The following is a 16,428-nucleotide window of genomic DNA, read 5'->3' on the forward strand; positions in this document are numbered from 1 at the left end:
CCACAGAGTAGTAAGGAAGTGGAATAGTTTGGGAAGCGATGTAGTGGAGGCAGAATCCATACATTGCTTTAAGCAGAGGTATGATAAAGCTCACGGTTCAGGGAGAGTGACCTAGTAGCGACCAGTGATGAGGCGGGGCCAGGAGCTTGGACTCGACCCCTGCAACCACAATTAGGTGTGTACAATTAGGTGAGTACACTCAAACACAATTGTTATTAAGTAAATTTATTGTCTATATATTCATTGTTTTTATTTAATGTAAATTTATATTTATTTCTACACTTCAGGATATATGATGAACAAAAAACGGAAATAATCAGAGACTTACAGATGTGATTTACAACCACAGTAAACAATGGTTTCGATATTGACAAAACTCATTGGGCAGTAATTCAGTGAAGCCAAACCTTCTCACTTGACATATGGAGAAAGCTCAACCGGAATTCATAGACAAAGATCTTGACTTATTCAGGCGTAAAGAAGCAGTGCTGAAGAAAGTGGAAATATTTTCCATCAAACCAATGCAGAAATGAAGGCATCCTTTGAAGTTTCACTTATAATTGCCAAGCAAAGGAAAGCTCGTATCGTTGGAGACCTTTTCCTTCCAACAGTATAAGAAATGCCACGTTGTGTCCTTGGAGATAAATCTGCAAAATCTTAACTTTATCTGCCTGGTTTTACAGTTCAACTTGATGGGCACATGGAAGTTGCAAGTGGTGTTCAGTTACCTATATTCTCTAGGTAGGAGGGAAATGAAAGCATTAAGAAAGACTTGTTGATGAATACAGCACTAGAATTAACAACTGAAGCTGATGATATCTTTCAAATCGAGGATTAATTTTTCAAACATGATTTAAAATGAGAAAATTTGAATGGCTACACAACTGATGGAGCACCAGGAATGTTAAGACGATGTTAAGGCTTCAGAGTTCGTGTCATGGAAGTGTCTTGTGTAATTTATTTATTATCTGATCAATCGGTTTGATATGGCATGCAAGGTCCTGCCTGGTGAGCTAGACAGTGTATCATTACTGGTGGTCAAGATGGTTAACTATGTAAAAGGATGAGCTCTTAACAATCGGTTATTTAAATGCTGTGTGAAAATTTTGGTGTTGACAGTGTACTGCTGTTCCATACTAATGTCAGCCGGGTTTCCTGTGGAAATATCACAGAATATGTATATGAGCTTCAAAGAGAATTACTGGAATTTTTCAACATTCTAACAAGCATGAAGATGTGTCTCTTCCTTGAAAGGCCTTCCTTTCTTCTTAATCTTGCTTACCTTGTTGATATTTTTCATGTTCCAAATATGCTGAACCAGTTTGTGTATTTGTGCCAACGCTTAGAGCATTTCTTGCAAAACTTTGCTAGTGGAGAGGAAATATTCAGTCTGACACCTTGGCTATGCTTATCACTGTGGCAGAATTTCTAGATCAGAATCCACAATCTAAGACTGACATCCTCAAAGAATTAATCACTGAGCATTATATGATACTGGAAGGGAAACTTAAATAAAGGATATTTAGTGTATCCTCGGAATCTTTTCACTACAAATGCTCAGGTGTTCCAGGCTGGGACAGGTATGCAAGAACAAGTGGTAGAACTCCAGCATGATTATTCTGCACGTGATATATTTTCTGAAAAGAATTTGAGTCATTTTTGATTTCGGATTATAAACTCGTACAAACGGGTTGTCAAACCTGCTATTTGAGCACAGCTGTTATTTCCATCACCATGGCTTTGCAAGTCAACCTTTTTCAGTACTGTTGGTGATTACATCAAGACAGATCAAATCACAAAACACCTGAACATGATATTCGTTGTGCAGTTGCGAAAGATTCCCCTCATATTAACGAACTTATTGCCGAAAAAACATCTAAATTCTACTATATTATTTTGACATATTTTGTATACTTTTACACCGTAGTCATGACTAGTGTATGAGAGAGAACTTCGGGACAGATCAGAATGTTTTTTAAATTCAATGAGTTCAAGTTATCGATGTTATCAGTAATATAAAGTATATAATCTCTACTCATACAGATTTCATAATAAAATATTATAAAATTGATATAATTTTATCAATTTTTTATCCATAATTTTTAGGGGCACAAGGAAACCTGTCAAAATGCCCGAAAAGTACAAAACAAAAAAGTTGGGAAACCCTGGATTAAATACTGTTTCTTTATTTACTACTTACAAACGATGTATAATATTATATCACTTCAAATCAAACATTTACTGAAATGAATAAGAATAATGCAGGGTCGACGGAGTAATGAACAGTTATTGTTAGCGTACTTTGTCAGCACCACTAAAAAAGTAACGATCCAGGACTACTTGTTCGGTGTTAGGTAGTTGTAGCCATATTCAGACAGATGTACCAGGGAAGCGACGACGTAGCCCAGGAGCAGCAAGTAGAAGGCACCTTGTAGTTGATGTAATCGCATCGCTTTTCTTATCTCGTCCTGATGTGTAATAAAAATGTGTTAATTTAGAAGTCAAATAGTTACTTTTCATCCACTAATACATCTTATGTATACACTAAATCAACCACACATTCTCTAAAAAAAACTGAGAAATAGTAACAATGACTGATGTGAAAATCCAGTTGCTGTAGAATGTGTGAATGATCACTTCAGATTCTTGAGGTGTTCGATAACTTGCACAGTTTTTTTCAATATAATTTTATCTGCGCTCATTTGTTCAGTATCTGCATTATATCTGCCCGAGGTATATATATAAATATAGTTGTTGATAATGTGTTCGATCTCTCTCTCTCTCTCTCTCTCTCTCTATATATATATATATATATATATATATATATATATATATAGGATGGGGTCCACCTCTGGTGTAAATTGTGGGACCCATTGCCTCGGAGAAGTGCATAAAAAGACTTCAAGGAAGAATATTTGGATTTCTTCCTGAAGCCGTTTGAATATTCCACTTCCCCTACCACCCCATCTTTTAGTATATTTTTTTTTACCAATAGGAATATTTTATTACATAATATGGTACAGAAGATTTAAGAGATACATTGTTGATATAAATGTGGCATATACGGTACATGTACATATATATATATATATATATATATATATATATATATATATATATATATATATATATATATATATATATATATATATATATATGGAGAGTTAGAGGTATTGGGAAGATGGAAGGAATATTTTGAGGAATTGTTAAATGTTGATGAAGATAGGGAAGCTGTGATTTCGTGTATAGGGCAAGGAGGAATAACATCTTGTAGGAGTGAGGAAGAGCCAGTTGTGAGTGTGGGGGAAGTTCGTGAGGAAGTAGGTAAAATGAAAGGGGGTAAGGCAGCCGGGATTGATGGGATAAAGATAGAAATGTTAAAAGCAGGTGGGGATATAGTTTTGGAGTGGTTGGTGCAATTATTTAATAAATGTATGGAAGAGGGTAAGGTACCTAGGGATTGGCAGAGAGCATGCATAGTTCCTTTGTATAAAGGCAAAGGGGATAAAAGAGAGTGCAAAAATTATAGGGGGATAAGTCTGTTGAGTGTACCTGGTAAAGTGTATGGTAGAGTTTAAATTGAAAGAATTAAGAGTAAGACGGAGAATAGGATAGCAGATGAACAAGGAGGCTTTAGGAAAGGTAGGGGGTGTGTGGACCAGGTGTTTACAGTGAAACATATAAGTGAACAGTATTTAGATAAGGCTAAAGAGGTCTTTGTGGCATTTATGGATTTGGAAAAGGCGTATGACAGGGTGGATAGGGGGGCAATGTGGCAGATGTTGCAAGTGTATGGTGTAGGAGGTAGGTTACTGAAAGCAGTGAAGAGTTTTTACGAGGATAGTGAGGCTCAAGTTAGAGTATGTAGGAAAGAGGGAAATTTTTTCCCAGTAAAAGTAGGCCTTAGACAAGGATGTGTGATGTCACCGTGGTTGTTTAATATATTTATAGATGGGGTTGTAAGAGAAGTAAATGCGAGGGTCTTGGCAAGAGGCGTGGAGTTAAAAGATAAAGAATCACACACAAAGTGGGAGTTGTCACAGCTGCTCTTTGCTGATGACACTGTGCTCTTGGGAGATTCTGAAGAGAAGTTGCAGAGATTGGTGGATGAATTTGGTAGGGTGTGCAAAAGAAGAAAATTAAAGGTGAATACAGGAAAGAGTAAGGTTATGAGGATAACAAAAAGATTAGGTGATGAAAGATTGAATATCAGATTGGAGGGAGAGAGTATGGAGGAGGTGAACGTATTCAGATATTTGGGAGTGGACGTGTCAGCGGATGGGTCTATGAAAGATGAGGTGAATCATAGAATTGATGAGGGAAAAAGAGTGAGTGGTGCACTTAGGAGTCTGTGGAGACAAAGAACTTTGTCCTTGGAGGCAAAGAGGGGAATGTATGAGAGTATAGTTTTACCAACGCTCTTATATGGGTGTGAAGCGTGGGTGATGAATGTTGCAGCGAGGAGAAGGCTGGAGGCAGTGGAGATGTCATGTCTGAGGGCAATGTGTGGTGTGAATATAATGCAGAGAATTCGTAGTTTGGAAGTTAGGAGGAGGTGCGGGATTACCAAAACTGTTGTCCAGAGGGCTGAGGAAGGGTTGTTGAGGTGGTTCGGACATGTAGAGAGAATGGAGCGAAACAGAATGACTTCAAGAGTGTATCAGTCTGTAGTGGAAGGAAGGCGGGGTAGGGGTCGGCCTAGGAAGGGTTGGAGGGAGGGGGTAAAGGAGGTTTTGTGTGCGAGGGGCTTGGACTTCCAGCAGGCATGCGTGAGCGTGTTTGATAGGAGTGAATGGAGACAAATGGTTTTTAATACTTGACGTGCTGTTGGAGTGTGAGCAAAGTAACATTTATGAAGGGATTCAGGGAAACCGGCAGGCCGGACTTGAGTCCTGGAGATGGGAAGTACAGTGCCTGCACTCTGAAGGAGGGGTGTTAATGTTGCAGTTTAAAAACTGTAGTGTAAAGCACCCTTCTGGCAAGACAGTGATGGAGTGAATGATGGTGAAAGTTTTTCTTTTTCGGGCCACCCTGCCTTGGTGGGAAGCGGCCGGTGTGATAATAAAAAAAAAAAATATATATATATATATATATATATATATATATATATATATATATATATATATATATATATATATATATATATATATATATATATATATATATATATATATGCACACACACACAGAAATGAACCAATAAGTGCATATATCCTTACTGAACTGTATATTTCAAAATGGGCTCCAACATCAATAAACTTGATAATTTTATTGTCCAGAATATTGTTCACAATCTTCAAGACTTTTCATTAAAATATAGAATGAAGTGAGACTGTAGGCCTTTTATAGTAGTAATCAACAATTCTTACGATTTTCTCTTTTATTTAACAAGAACACTGTTGAATAACATTGTCTATATAAGCCTAATTTCCACAAAACGGGAAAACAGATGAGTGTGTCGACAAACTCAGTTATTTTAGTGCTTTGGTAGACATAATTTTTTTCAGAGTATATTAAGAAAATCTTACATTCTGTTTATTTAACTGGAATCCCTCAGGGCGGAGTGCTGCACCTTCTCTGTTCTCCCTCACTCGTCTGGCTATCACTTCTTTCATCCATTGGTTGGTAATGCCACAGTCTTTTAACCGCAGTAACAGCTGGCTAAAACGACGGCGAAATGGTGCGCCCTTCCTGAGAATAATTAAAAATGGTTTAATATGGTAAAACTAGCATTTAACTACAATTTTTTTCCATCTTTGTATAGCTGCCTGTACTCAACAGAGACTAGTCATATATTGAAATTATTCTGAAGAAGTATACTCAGATATATTAGCTTCATTTAAAGGAATCAAAATTTCACGTCACTCATAAAATTGGTAGATGTGCACCTATTTACCTGAATTTCTCTCTCTGCCGTCATCGAATTAGCAGGCGCCATATTAGAACGTTCGAATTTTACCACAGATTTGGGATGCTACTGGAACCATTCCAGGATGCTGGGAAAGGGTTCAATATCTTTTGTGATAGTGTACTTACGCATATTAAATTTTCCCTAGAATCTTGTGTTAGTTACCTTTCACCAGAGATGTCAATATGATGTCGATTAGATGCAGCCTTCTTGCGTTATGAGTCAAATAGAAACGATAAGTTGGAGAACGAAAAAATAAACGAAGGTCAAGCAGAGATTCCTAATAATGAGTAACTGGATGTTTGTTCAGTTTTCAATCCTAACTTCGTGGAACCTGATGTTCATAGGAGAAAACCCATGAACATCAGGTGCCCATCTGTAAATCCAACAAATCACATTTCCATGGCAATAAGTGTGGAGGCTTTAGGACAAGTGGTGAATGTAAACAAACTGACGAAGCTCTTTTACATATTAACCTAACTCTTCTGAACGATCTTGAGAGGTACAGCTTCATGAGGTTGGTAAAGCCTGTAGCATCGAAATATATTCTGAAATTGCATTCCTTTCTGCTGGTATCGTTGACGTGAAATCTGACTAACACTGATTGAACTTTGAGAATAATTAAAATGTTGATTCATTCGTTGAAACACTGATATGTAATTTCATTAAATTTCAATAAAAAAGCAGCGCTTTCCTATTTCCAACTGTAAATTCTTACCAAATTAAGTTTCATTTTTTACTTTTTGACTGAGAATTCTGGTGAATAACTTTTGGGCCCCATCACATCAGAAATTCTAAAATTCATCTCTCTGTGCATTTCCTGTATAAATTACAACTAATGATATTAATAAACTAGATACATGCCTGAAACCCCACCCAATGTCAGCTAAGAGGTGGAGTCCGTCATTGGTGATGTAATATGGTGTCTGACCAAAGTTGTCAGTGTAGAAGGATTCAATAAGAACAGTAATGGGGAACTTCGACGAAATGAGAGTATAACTTCCCTCCTTCACCTTCGATAGTCCTTTCTGAGTTGTCACAATCTAATGTGAATAGAAAAGAAAGAAAATGTAATATTGAAGTGTTATTATATTATTAGTAAGTATTTATTATGATATGTATATATATATATATATATATATATATATATATATATATATATATATATATATATATATATATATATATATATATATATATATATATATATATATATATATTAACAAGTTGGCCGTCTCCCACCGAGGCAGGGTGACCCAAAAAGAAAGAAAATCCCCAAAAATAAAATGTTTTCATCATCATTCAACACTTTTACCTCACTCATACATAATCACTGTTTTTGTAGAGGTACTCAGATACAACAGTTTTGAAGCATATATAAAGATATATAACATATCCATCCAAACTGCCAATATCCCAAACCCTTCCTCTAAAGTGCAGGCATTGTACTTCCTATTTCCAAAACTCAAGTCCGGCTATATAAAAATAACCGGTTTCCCTGAACCCAAATACCATTCGTCTCCATTCACTCCTATCTAACACTCTCAAGCGTGCTTGCTGGAAGTCCAAGCCCCTCGCCCACAAAACCTCCTTTACCCCCTCCCTCCAAACTTTTCGAGGGCGACCCCTATCCCGCCTTCCTTCCCCTACAGATTTATACGCTCTCCATGTCATTTTTCTTTGGTCCATTCTCTCTAAATGACCAAACCACCTCAACAACCCCTCTTCTGCCCTCTGACTAATACTTTTATTAACTCTACACCTTCTCCTAATTTCCACACTCCGAATTTTCTGCATAATATTTACACCACACATTGCTCTTAGACAGGACATCTCCACTGCCTCCAACCGTCTCCTCGCTGCTGCATTTACCACCCAAGCTTCACACCCACATAAGAGTGTTTGTACCACTATAATTTCTTACATTTCCTTGTTTGAGTCCCTAGATAATGTTTTTTTGTCTCCACATATACCTCAATGCACCACTCACCATTTTTCCTTCATCATTTCTGTGGTTAACCTCATCCTTCATAAATCCATCCGCTGACACGTCTACTGCCAAATATCTGAAAACATTCACTTCTTCCATACTCTTTCTCTGCAATGTGATATTCAATTTTTCTTTATCTAAAACATTTGATACCCTCATCACCTTACTCTTTTCTATGTTCACTTTCAACTTTCTACCTTTACACACATTCTCAAACTCGTCCACTAACCTTTGCAACTTTTCTTTAGAATCTCCCATAAGCGCAGTATCATCAGCAAAAAAAGTAACTGTGTCAATTCCTATTTTGTATTTGATTCCCCGTAATTTAATCCTACCCCTCTCCCCAACACCCTAGCATTTACTTCTTTTACAACCCCATCTATAAATATATTAAACAGCCATAGTGACATTACACATCCCTGTCTAAGACCCACCTTTACAGGGAAGTAATCTCCCTCTCTTCTACACACCCTAACCTGAGCCTCACTATCCTCAAAAAATATCTTTACAGCGTTTAGTAACTTACTACCTATTCCATATACTTGCAACATCTACCACGTTGCTCCCCTATCCACTCTATCATATGCCTTTTCTAAATCCATAAATGCAATGAAAACTTCCCTACCTTTATCTAAATACTGTTCACATATATGCTTCAATGTAAACACTTGATCTACACATCCCCTACCCACTCTGAAACCTCCTTGCTCATCCGCAATTCTACATTCTGTCTTACATCTAATTTTTTCAATAATAACCCTTCCATACACTTTTTCTGGTATACTCAGTAAACCTATTCTTCTATAATTTTTACAATCTCTTTTGTCCCCCTTCCCTTTATATAAAGGAATTATACACACTATTTCCCAATCCCTAGGTACCTTCCCCTCTTTCATACATTTATTAAACAAAAGTACCAACCACTCCAACACTATATCCCCCCCTGCTTTTAACATTTCTGTCATGATCCCATCAGTTCCAGCTGCTTTACCCCCTTTCATTCTACGTAATGCCTCACGTACCTCCCCCACACTTACATTCTGCTCTTCTTCACTCCTAAAAGATGGTATACCTCCCTGGCCAGTGCATGAAATTACCGCCTCCCTTTCTTCTTCGACATTTAAAAGTTCCTCAAAATATTCTCGCCATCTACCCAAAACCTCCATCTCCCCCTCTACTAACTCCCCTACTCTGTTTTTAGCTGACAAATCCATTCGTTCTCTAGGCTTTCTTAGCATGTTGAACACACTCCAAAATTTTTTCTTGACCTCATCAAAATTTCTTGTCATTGCCTCTCTCACTCTATCATCTGCTCTCCTTTTGCACTCTCCCACCACTCTCTTCACCTTTCTTTTACTCTCCATCTACTCTGCTCTTCTTATAACACTTCTGCTTTGTAAAAACCTCTCATAAGCTAACTTTTTCTCTTTTATCACACCCTTTACTTCATCATTCCACCAATCACTCCTCTTTCCTCCTGCACCCACCCTCCTATAGCCACAAACTTCTGCCCCACATTCTAATACTGCATTTTAAAACTATTCCAACCCTCTTCAACCCCTCCACTGCTCATACTTGCACCAGCCCACCTTTCTACCAATAGTTGCTTATATCTCACCCGAACTTCCTCCTCCCTTAGTTTATACACTTTCACCTCCCTCTTGCTTGTTGTTGCCATTTTACTTTCGTCCCATCTACCTCTTACTTTAACTGTAGCTCTATAAACGCGTACATCCTGGAGTCTACAGATCAACCTTTTATCCACCAATACATAATCTAAAAAACTACTTTCATTATGTGCTATATCATACATTGTATATTTATTTATCCTTTTTTTCATAAAATATGTATTACTTATTACGGAACCTCTTTCTACACATAGCTCAATTATAGGCTCCACATTTTCATTTACCCCTGGCACCCCAAAGTTACCTACTACTCCCTCCACAACATATTTACCCACTTTAGCAGTGAGATCCCCAACCACAAGTGCTCTCACACTTGGTTCAAAGCTCCCCACGCACTCAACATTTCCCAATTTTTTTCTCTCTTCTCTACACTTCTCTCTTCTCCAGATGCATAACTGCTTAAAATAACCCACTTTTCACATCCAGCCCTTACTTTGCTCCACATAATCCTTGAATTAATACATTTATATTCCCTCTTTTCCTGCCATAACTTATCCTTCAACATTATTGCTACTCCTTCTTTAGCTCTAGCTCTATTTGAAACTCTTGATCTAATCCCATTTATTTCTCCCCACTGAAACTCTCCTACCCCCTTCAGTTTTGTTTCACTTAAAGCCAGGACATCCAGCTTCTTCTCATTCATAACATCCACAATCATCTCTTTCTTATCATTCGCACAACATCCACGCACATTCAAACATCTCACTTTGACGGTTTTCTTCTTTTTCTTTTTAGTAAGCTATACGGGAAAAGGGGTTACTAGCCCATTGTTCCCGGCATTTTAGTTGACTTTTACAACACGCATGGCTTACGGAGGAAACATTCTTATTCCACTTCCCCATGGATGTAAAAGGATAAGCAATAAAAACAAGAACTATTAAGAAAAAATCAAAGAAAATTCAGATGAGTGTGTACACATATGTGCAGTGTGACCTAAGTGTATGTAGAAGTAACAAGACGTACCTGAAATCTTGCATGCTTATGAGGCAGAAAAAAGGCACTGACAACCCTACTGTCATATTAAACAATTACAGGCTTTCGTTTTACCCTCACTTGGCAGGACGGTAGTACCTCCCTGGGTGGTGATTGCTGTCTACCAACCTACTACTATATATATATATATATATATATATATATATATATATATATATATATATATATATATATATATATATATATATATATATATATATATATATATATATATGTCGTGCCGAATAGGCAGAACTTGCGATCTTGGCTTAAATAGCAACGTTCATCTTGCCATATAGGACAAGTGAAAATTTGTGTATGCAATAATTTCGCCAAAATCATTCTGAACCTAACGAAAAAAAAATATATTTCACTGTGTTTGTTTAGTATTAAATTATTGTAAACAAATCTAAAATATATTTAGTTGGGTTAGGCTAAAATAAATTGCTCTTGTTATAATAAGGTTAGGTAAGTTTTCTAAGATTCTTTTGGTGCAAAATTAAAAAAAAATACATTAACATTAATGAAAAAAATACATTTTTAAACGTATAAAAGAAAATTTCAGAAAGGACTTAATTTTAAATGAGTTCTTGCTAATTGACCAGTTTTACATATTCGGCACGACATATATATATATATATATATATATATATATATATATATATATATATATATATATATATATATATATATATATATATATATATATATATATATATATATATCATTAACAGAACTGCGGCTGACCGGGGCTCGATCCTGTGTTCCCATGCAAAACCCTGTGGGAACTGAACAAGGTACGCATCACTCTATCAAACACAAATTCAGTGTGGTCTAGTGGATAGAGTGATCGGCACTTTGTTTAGTTTTCACAGGGCTGAGCATGGGAACGCAAGATCGAGTCGTGGCCATCTACTGCTCTGTTAATGATTCAAAATCACTTGTTTGATGATTTAATTTAATATATATATATATACATATATATCACTGGAAGAATGGCAGGCATTTAGCATACACCTACATACTCCATATTGTTGGGAAGAGGGAGATTACAGGGAGTAGTACAAAAGCGGCAAGTACGGAGACATAAGTAATCAGTATCAATTTGTCCCAATGGGATCAAAGACCTTGGGATCATGGGGAAAGAAAGCCAAACGTTTCCTCAATGAATTGGGTTCCAGACTCACTGAGACCACCAGGGACTCAAGTGCGGCTAGTTTCATGTTCCAGCGGCTCAGCGTGGACATATCTGGCTCACTCGGACATATCTGGCTCACTTGGACATAACTGGCTGACGTCCAGCTTCAGAGGAGCTGAGGAGATTTATAATCTTTGATATATTGTACTACTGTATTCATAGATAATATTCATAGACAATGAATTAGAATCATCAGTCAGCATCAGTACTGACATGATCATCACTTTCGTGAATATGCGTTAATATCATAATGCTTTATGGTCTTATTAATCATGTTGCATATATACCATATTTTTTTGATACACTGTTGGACTGGTATATATTTGTTGCCTCATATTACTACAAATAATTAGTTATAGCTGGAAGAAGTTTAATGAACATTTTGTAAATTGCTATATTACTGCCATTATATTTAATTATATAACAATTTAGGGAAAACTTTTGTTAAGTAGTAAAATGAAAACACTCACCTCGAGTTTTTTATATATTTGCTGAACCACAGGATCGGTGTTATTGATAAAGAATTGCTTGGGCATTCCTTTTATCATCCAGGACTCGATGCCCCACTTCCAGTTTTTCTGAGCCACCAGGTCTTCGAAGGTTTCCGGGGGTTTGGTCTTTTCCTGGACTGTCATGTGTGCGATTAACGAAGAACTGTACCCAGTGGTTATGACCAGACAGAAAACCAGCCAGAAACATACCAATACCTGAAAATACAGAATGAGGAACTGTATCTTTTGATTACAACAAGAGATAACATCACTCACACATTTACCACCATCTATCAACATCAAAGCATGAGTTTCAATCTGTGGTTATGATTGGTCATAATACCACTCACAATCTTGCCAATAGCTGTAAACACAGAAAGAAAATTCCTTGTTGCTATAACCAGACGAGAAAACAGTTTCAGACCTTCCAAAACTAAGAAAAATTACACAAATAACCCGCACATAAAAGAGAGAAGCTTACGACGACGTTTCAGTCACGGTATTGTGCCCTTTTTTTTATTTCTAAGAAAAAATAACTCTTTCATACGGTTATGACTAGAGAGAACGTGTCACATGCATGATTTAAATAGTTAAAACAGTGGAACTGCCTGTAAAAAAAGTTATCTTAGTGAAACCAACCGTCTAACTTCCCATGAATATATGATAACATAAAACTGCATCCAAGAGGACACAACATGGCTTCTGCCATCTTTTGTCACCGTGTGGTACACTTACTATTTAACCTCTGTACATGGTATACATAAGTGTACATGTATATATGTGGCAAATTATAACTGGTGAAGAAAAATACAAGTCATAAACTATTCTTGAGTTTTGTTTGCTCCACTTTGAATCCCATTATGACCAGGTTGCAGGACATTCTATACCTGTGTTCGTAATAAATATCATCCTGCCTTAGGGGATACTCCTCTTGTAAATTATAACTCCTAAGCTGAAGGACAATCAATCTTTGAAGCTTTTTCTAACGAACCTTGTTATTTTAGCTAAAATACATATATTATCAGAATTTTAATCAGAATTCCTGCATCATATGAATTTTACGGGGAAAAGTAATCCAACTTACTTATATATAAGCATATTTTAGCTAAACAATTGAAGTTTTTCAGGAAATGCCTGAATGTTTGCCGTGGGAAATAGTTTATTCAGGAATGTCCCGGGCTACCCAGTTGGTGGCCTCTTATGGCCACAGGTGACGGGAGTATACCTGAGAGATGTCTGTCTGTTCTCAGAGGTGGTGGCCAAAGGAGATGTTACACATGTCATGTTTCTGGTCGCCCATATTATTGGTTGGCCGAATTGACTTGATTGATATGGAGATGCCGTCTTGGAATGCTGGTTTAATGGCATGAAAGGTAGGGTAGGAAGTTCCTACATACATCATTAGTACTTAATGTGCTGAAGTCTGTTGTTGTGGTATGATAAGAGTATGTTACATATTAGTTTGCATATGCCACACATCTATATAGGCTTGCCTCCCGACCAGCAAACCAGGGGCTAAGGGTTTAACGATCCGAGGCCCTGTCATTATACCAGTATCTTGGGTTCAACTAGCCATTCACAAGGAAGCCCGCCAAAGCTGTAAAGTGATGTGGGACACTCGTGAAGCACCTGCTGGTCTCCATGGTTCGCTATGTCTTTTGCTAGCATTTGCCTCATTGTACATAATTGTAAATACTGAACGTAGGCTATATATGTTGTAAATATCAGCTTGGTGAAGGAACGATATTGATTTATTCTCTGCTTTCTTTATGCTCGTTCCTAAGTGGTCATCGTATTACGGCAAGAAGTGTAGGTTATATCTACACCTGTGCTCATAATATGGGTGCCTCTCCAGGAGGTTGTGTTTCCGCATTGTCTCTACGCGCCTGCCTACAGTATTGTTAGGTAAGACACATATGCAACGGTTAGGTATCTTTATTTCGAAACGTTTCGCCTACACAGTAGGCTTCTTGGGTCGAGTACAGAAAAGTTGATAGAAGCAGAAGAGACTTGAAGACGATGTAATCAGTCCATCACCCTTAAAGTTTTGAGGTGGTCAGTCTCTCAGTCTGGAGAAGAGCATCGTCTTCAAGTCTCTTCTGCTTCTATCAACTTTTCTGTACTCGACCGAAGAAGCCTACTGTGTAGGCGAAACGTTTCGAAATAAAGATACCTAACTGTTGCATATGTCTCTTACCTAACAACCTGTCGGTATTTTATACCATTTTAATCTACAGTATTGTGTTGCAATCTGCAAAGTCGTTCTGTGCTATTGCTTCGCGTTATATTAAGCGTATTTCAATCAGCGTTCGTTATTGTTAGTTATGCCACAGACACATGTTAGGCGATTGGTGACTGAATATTTCCTGTAAAAATTGCCCGGATTATCTCTACAGCGCTGCTGGAGAATTGCTTTTCCTACTGGTATAGAATATCAACGAAATTATACTACTGCACAGGTTTATACACAACAAATTAAAGGGTGACTTTAGTAACATGGCGTACGAAACTCAGGATTCTGCTGCTAAGAGAGCCATTAATCTCCGATCCCGACGATTAATGGCAACAGAGCCAACAAATATTTGGGGAAAAGGGTGGTGAGTCGGGATTGTCTCGGTAAGACTCAGCTTCGATAACACTCGGGTTGGCTAAACTCAACCATGAGATGGTCAGGCAGCCACGTGCATTTATTAAGGAGTTTGACGGAGAGAACAAGAGAACGCAATTCCAGCGTCCTATGGTCGGAAATTTCAGTGTTCAGAAATCTGTGTCACTAGTATCTTGGTTCTCTGATTTTGACTGAGCCTGAACAATTTTTCAAGTGTTTTGGAAATCAGGCTCAATCTTTGCGATTGTCATTCGAGCGCTGGGCAGTACTTGTTCACTGAGCATTAAACAGCAAACCACAGGAGTTTACGGCTGTTTTGGGTGATGACGAATTCATATATTACTTACGCTGTGACAGCAGCTGTACTCAGGTGTCTTCCTTTCATATCTCTACCCTCTATCCTTTCCTCCTCCCTTTGGTAACTACCACTGTTTCTCCACTCTCCACTCCACCTACATCGTCCTCCTCTTCCACCTTGCTTCCTACTGCTTGCTTGTCTTCGGAAAATAATGGAGTCATAGCTTTTATTGCAGCTCCTAAAATGAAATCAGAGACAGCTCCAAGTGTTGCTCTCCCAGTTTCTTCCTGTTTATGTCTGTTTACAAGAACCAAAATTTTGTTCCACTGTTGGCCTTCCTATCATCAGCTATGTTTTATTGCAATCACTGGATCCGTTTTCCAGTGACATATTTAACTAGAGTGCCCCTATGAGTACTGACATATCTTATTCTTAGCTTTCCCTTCGTTATCCGCTATATTATACTGCAGCAAGTGTCTTTTTGAGCAAGTTGTACGAAGTCTGCTCTTTGTATTTTTCTCATTCATCTCATTATTTACCTTTGATATCAATTTTCTCATTTTTTTATATTTCTGCCACGCTTTTATTGGGTGATTTCCATGCTTATTATTTCCTCTCAGAGGCTGTCACTGTGACTCTCGTGGGGACCAGCTGGAGGCTTTTCTCACTCCTCTCCCTCTCCATGGTTTAAATACCGACATCCCTGTGCATTTCAAGCCTCGCACTCGTACTCTTTCCCATTTAGATCTCTCTAATGTTCTTCTATGGTATTCACTCAGATTTTGTCTGTGGTAACCAATCTTCACTACAGCGATCATTTCCCCGTTATTCTTACTTCTCATTCACACACCCGACCCCTCTCGTTTGCTCCCATTGGTAGTTTGAGTCGGCAGATTTTTAAGTTTTATACTCGCCATACGTCTTTTCCTGACGTTCCTCCTTCTTCGTCCTCTTTAGACGAGTTGTTCCAGCATTACCTCCTCTGTTCTTACCGAAGCCTTGATTGCAATTCCCCAAACTTTGGGGAATTGGAATATAGGTTTATCTGATGGCCTGACTGTGCTGTTACAATGCGATTGAAACTTGCTACATGGGGCCGCTTCCATTACAATACAACTGCTGAACAGTTCGTGGAATTTAAACAGGCGAGAGCGTTTGCCCATCATGTAATTCAAGTATGGAAATGTACTTGTTTGCATAGATACGTGTCTACTTTTATGAGAGCAAATTGAACAAGGAACAGAAGTTAAGCAGTAAGTACTCTCCAGACCCTGCT

The sequence above is a fragment of the Cherax quadricarinatus genome, chromosome 22 (genome assembly GCF_038502225.1).
Source record: "Cherax quadricarinatus isolate ZL_2023a chromosome 22, ASM3850222v1, whole genome shotgun sequence".
Taxonomy (NCBI): domain Eukaryota; kingdom Metazoa; phylum Arthropoda; class Malacostraca; order Decapoda; family Parastacidae; genus Cherax; species Cherax quadricarinatus.